This window comes from Periplaneta americana, chromosome 17, assembly GCF_040183065.1.
Source record: "Periplaneta americana isolate PAMFEO1 chromosome 17, P.americana_PAMFEO1_priV1, whole genome shotgun sequence".
Taxonomy (NCBI): domain Eukaryota; kingdom Metazoa; phylum Arthropoda; class Insecta; order Blattodea; family Blattidae; genus Periplaneta; species Periplaneta americana.
In genome coordinates, this window is record NC_091133.1 from 82,805,209 (window position 1) to 82,811,208 (window position 6,000).

At 33.6% G+C, this 6,000-nt stretch overlaps 1 protein-coding gene across 2 annotated transcripts in view; it reads right to left on the reverse strand.

Annotated features, from left to right (window-relative positions):
• Nucleotides 1–5,071, reverse strand: part of bwa (alkaline ceramidase) — a 49,750-nt gene extending 44,679 nt beyond the window's left edge. Inside the window, exon 1 of one of the 2 annotated variants that reach the window (XM_069817375.1) lies at nucleotides 4,852–5,071. The gene's annotated coding sequence lies outside the window, so the exon portion shown is untranslated. The remainder of the gene's footprint in view (nucleotides 1–4,851) is intronic. The other variant, XM_069817374.1, reaches the window with a different exon arrangement.
• Between the last annotated feature and the right edge of the window lie 929 nt (nucleotides 5,072–6,000).

Here is a 6,000-nt window from a genome sequence, read left to right on the forward strand (position 1 = left end):
ATGTAATTTACTATAAGTAACTGTCATTTAAGATTTTTCTTGGTCATTTATTTAACGACATTGCATCAACAATATTTTAATAGGTTATTTAGCGTCGATAAAATTGGTGATAGGGAGATGGGATTTGCCGAAATAAGGCGGAAGATTCACCATATGATTACCTGGCATTCGCCTTAGAGCTAGGCAAAACTTCGGAAAAATCCCAAACAGGTAATCGGCCAAATCGAGAATCAAATCCACGCATGAGAGTAGCTCTGGACCAGTATCGCCTGAGCTATACCGTGGCCTTTCAGATTTAGACTTTTTTTTTTTAACGACAGCTCTACTGGACTGGGAATGTCGATGTAGTTAAAAATAGATTGTCATAATTGTTATATTTAGAAGCGTTGAACAATTTTCAACTTTCCTTCGGGCAAAATACTTTTCTTCTTGTGTTAAATAATATGTAGACTGGTATAAAATTGTTTACATAAAGGGAGATTAGTGATCTGAAACATCAATGTAATTCCATTAATTTAATAAAGTACCTCTATTGCAATACGATTGAAGAATTGCCACAGTCTCACAGTCTACAGTCACATAATTATTATATTCAGACACTCTCCTTTGTAACCATTTTGTTTAATAGAATACAATCGTCGAACATTTACTTCTTTATATTAGAGAAAGAGTCGACCTCAGGACTGTAACACAGCCGAAAGAAATAAGATCAATTGGAAAAATCCAATCGAACCCGCGACCTTAGACTTTGTAGCGTCAACTGCGCTACCACATGCTCTCCCTCCCCTCCTCATTTTTGGATGTATCGGTATTGTCACTTTTCATACGAAAATAATTTTATTATGATTTGAATCGCCCTGAATTATTCCATTTCCCGAATTTTATATAATACATCAGCAGCTCCGCGAAATTATTTTCCCGATCCACAGAAAATTCATAGATTCAATTATTTTAATATTCACTGCATTTTTGTAGATTTTTAAGAAAGCAAAAAAAATAAAATAGAATAAAAATTAATTTCTGAATGAAGAATACCCAAATCTCAGCAGAAGAGCTTTAAAATTATCGGTAGTAACCAGTGACGTCGCCAGGATCAGAGCAAGGGGGGTGCGGTTGGGGTGCGAGATTTAAAAATGGGGTGCGAGCTGTAAAAATGTGGTACATAAAAAATCCAAAATGTTTTCATGCACTTGCGCGCATACTATACATCTGTTTATTATTATTATTATTATTATTATTATTATTATTATTATTATTATTATTGTTGCTCATCACATCCATTACGATACACTATGGGACGTAGTTTTTTCACATCCAAGAAATTGTTTGTTTGTTTTAGTTCTTCAAAATAATTTATGCCTAGTATTTTGTTAATAAATTGCCCTTTGGGGTGCGGAAAGGGGTGCTCCGATTTTTTATGGGGTGCTTGCGCACCCTTTCGCACCCCCCTAGCGACGTCCCTGGTAGTAACTTTTTCAACCATAAACACATGTGGAAGAACTATTTCGGACGTCTGCAATGAAGTCAAAATGCGGGAACCGTATGAACGTTAATGCCGGACTACGTCTTGGTAGCTATCAACGTTGGAAACACGAATCGAAAAAAAATCTGGTAAATAAAGAGCAGCAGATGTTGCACTAGGTAAATGCCAGTGACTTTGACAGAAGAAGGATAAACGAACTGTTTCTTGGGATTGTAAATTTTCGGATTTAAATATTCTTTAAACTTCAGTAATGAAAATTAAAAATAAACACTAAAATACAACTTGATGCAAAATTTTTCGTTATCGTTGGCGAATATCAAAATAAAAAACGCAGGAACATTTCATATAATTAGGGATCCTATTTTACGGTGAATAAAAATCTTAAATTTCGGTACAAAAATTTATTTAATTTCAGTGCTATTTCGCATTTAAAATATATTAACTTTTTGACTCTCATCGTGCAAAATACATTATCCCACTGTATATTTCTACAAAGACTAAGTACATAATTACCTAAAGTCACTCTAAATTCGGTTTGAATATTATACTCAAAATTCTGTAGGTCTACTGACATAAAGTTTCTTCGATTACTCCGAATTAAAATTTCGTAAAAAAAAAAATTAAAATGTATCTTGAAAAACACTAATTTCGAATAAAATAGTGCTAAAAACATAAAACTTTTGCTTTTATCACTTGAAAAACCGTACAGGTATGTCTCGAATCCATAGTTTGCGAAAACTAGGTACCGGTATCCCTACATATAATTTTTTTTACTTTGTTATTTAACGACGCTGTATCAACTACGAAGTTATTTGGCGTCGATGGGTTTGATGATAGCGTGATGGTATTTGCCGAAATGAGGCCGAGGATCCGCCATAGATTACCTGACATTTGTCTTACGGTTGGGGAAAACCTCGGAAAAAACCCAAGCGGGAATCGAACCCGCGCCCGAACGCAACTTCATACCAGCAGGCAAGCGCCTTAGCCGACAGAGGTCTGCCGGTGGCATTACACATAATCAATCTACAGTATTATAATACTGTATGATTCATGTACGTTCCCATACAGTCTATTAATTCAGAGCATCAGTTATCTAATTAAGAATGCTACCTATTTATAAGTTTTCGTATAATAAATTTAATGCCGGTATATTTAAGTCTTTTTCACGCTCTTACCACAATGAATATTATAAGCGAACCTTCATTGCATTAAATATTAAGAATCTACATTCATTAAAACGAAAATCCACTTAACTGGAGCCAGGATATACAGTAGAACAACTGTATCAGTTGTAACTAAAAGACGGCATGTTCAAAAGAAGAACTTATAGGCCTAAGCCTATCTGTCTTAATAAAATAAAGTAGGTTACATTTCAAGGTTTTCACCCCACTCACAAATAGCTGGAATTACAATGTTACAACTCAGGAAGAAGTCAATTTTACAAAATGCACACAACTTGATTAACAATCCAATTTACACTAAGCATGGGCCAGAATATCCTTGACATGCAAACTGTCCTCCTTATTGTATATCTTAGTATTCTCAATCCATGAGCATCCTCAAAGAACAATGGTCACATTTAAATAAGGAATACAATGTGTGACATCTCTCAATCATGTTAAGTATCCTGCCATATTATGCCATATTATTATCTATTCAAAATAATAAGTTACGCTCATTGAATTTACAGTATATCGTGATCTTCAGCTGCCTTTAATATAGAATTACTTACTTTTTTTGCCATAAAAAAGCTGAACTCAAATATAAAAAAAAACAAATGAAAGGTAATTAATTATGCTTTTTGCATTATATTTATTATAACAGTTCGTAATAACTCTGTACTAATAGCCTACTTAAAACTAGTGTTAGATTAAAATACGTATGAATTTCTAAAAAATATATACAGCAGTTGACATATTCTGAAATAATTAAACAATTTTTTACAGTAATTATCTCACAAAAAAAGGGCAATGGATAAAACATAATGAGACACATTACGCAAAATATAATATACATGTCGAACAAATTTATTATTTTAATTGTGGACAAATCCAAAGCAATTCGAAACTACAGACAAGTATGAGCACACTTTCTCTTAAAATAGCAAATTACTATCAATGGGGTTTTAATACATGTTAAGTTAGCTCTCAAGAATTAGGAATAGATTTATCAAACCCTTTCACAAAAGGTTCGATTAACTACTTATATTTGATTTGAATAAGACAGAATATTTGTAATATTGCTCAAACTAGAACTCCATAACATAATATTTTGTTTGCAGTTAATAAAAAAATATTTCACCGTGCGAAGCTCAATTTTTATTAAGCTGAAGTGTATGGTAACACCTTCCTATTATTTATGAGCTTATAATGAATTAAAAAACTCATAAAAGATAAAATAAAGAATATATAATAACATAACATTTACAAATCAATAATGTCTTTGTTTATTAAGTCTCTTTTCTAGTCGCATACATATGGTGAATCATATCTCATCACATGATGATCGGTCTTAGTGCTAATCTTCAAAACAACTGACAAAGAACTAGCTCTTAAAAATAAAGTACCGACAACAGTCTTGAAAATTTACAATCTGTGTTGGAACCTATCTTTATTAAATATTCATTTCAGCTAGGCCTATATTATTATTTCTCAGATGCACTTAAACAGAAAAAATGTTGTATGCCCAAAAATAAAACATTAACGTATGATTTATGTATTTTTATTTACTTCCCCCATAAAGAAGCTGCCACTAGGACAAAGTGGAGAATTGGTGTAATGTATCAAAGTCTACAGCAGCATTATTAAAAGGATTGAAAGAATAGCAATAATAATAAATAAAATAAAATAAGTTAAGATAGAATAATTTATTTCACTTGTGAATTAGGCCTTACCTAATTTTTAATTTAGCAAATATTTTAATATGTATCAAAATAAATTAAGTATTCTGAAATATTTCTATAAATACCGCATAAGGAGAGATTAACAATTACAACTGAGATGTGAATATTCTAAATATTAGATATTCTAGATTATCAACATAAATAGGGTATGAATAGTCATTAAATGCATTAATTTGGATGCGAATTTTATTTGTAATTTAGTTGCTATTGAAATTATAAAAATACACAAAAGAAATACATAGGCTACTGTAATTATAACGGAATTATAACTTACCTGAAATACTGTTTTAAATTACACACATGAATTTGTAAATAATTACCACAATTAAATGAACGTAAAATGTTCGCGTATTTAAATAATCTCATTAAGCTCTGGCCAGCACATTGCCAATTTGGAACCTTGTTTCTATTTTAAGATATCCAAAATAGTACATAATCAGATAAAGATTTTTTTCAAAACACAAACCTGAATACAAAACAATTAACAGCGGTTCAACGTGCTTCACAATCCTACCTTAGCTCCTCAACGACACATTCGACAATACCACGCATCAGCGTATCACTGGCTTCACTTGCTTGACGTTTCCTTTGTGTTTACAAAGCCGTGAAGAAAGAAAGTTCATAGACACGACGAAACATCGTAATAACCGAACAGCTGATTCACCAACTCCCAGTCAACAGTATTATCTTGCCGTCAGCTGGCTGGGCCCCGGGCCAGATCCGCTTCATTGTAATTTACAATAATTGCTACAGATGGCATAAGCTACAGGGGTGAGTTCATCTTTAGAGGCGTTCGATCATTGTACAGTATTGTACAACACTCCATTTCGAGTAATCGTAAACGAAATCGTCGAAACTTTTAATTTCATCGTTGTATGCACTTGGCTTCGGTCGATTTCTATGAAATTATATTTTTAAATTTAATAGATTTATAACTGTTTCACTTCCTGACTCGATGTCACTTTTTCATTATATTTAAACACTTAATGCTTTTTCACGATATTTATTACAGATAGGGAGAAATGAAATTTGGGTCCCACACTTCTCTCGGTTTTAGGTCCTTCCATTATTATTTTATTGACAAGCTTTCTCTGGTCTGCCCCTTCATCTTTATGCCGCCTCCTTGGGCTTGCGGGTCCTATAGGGTAAGAATTTGTCTATGGTAAGAATAGCCAGTGGTAAATCCCCCCCCCCCCCCTAAATTCGATTATTACAAAGTATCATCAGATCTAATCAGTCAGCGGTATAATATACAAACTAACCCAACCACGAGAAGAAAATCATTTTATGGATGGTTTTCCTCGCATTTAAGAGCGCGACTTAACATTACTTACTTATTTATGACTTTTAAGGAACCTGGAGGTTCATTGCCGCACTCACATAAGCCCGCCATCGATCCCTGTCCTGAGCAAGATTAATCCATGATGAAAGAGTGATGGAGCGGAGAAAAATTCTCTCCGGCGCCGGGATTTGAACCCAGGTTTTCAGCTCTACGTGCTGGTGCTTTATCCACTAAGCCACGCCGGATACAATCCTGACGCCGTTTAGAATCGTCTCAGATTAAGCTCCATCTCTTGGGTTCCCTCTGGTGGCCGCCCTCTGCACTACGTCATAG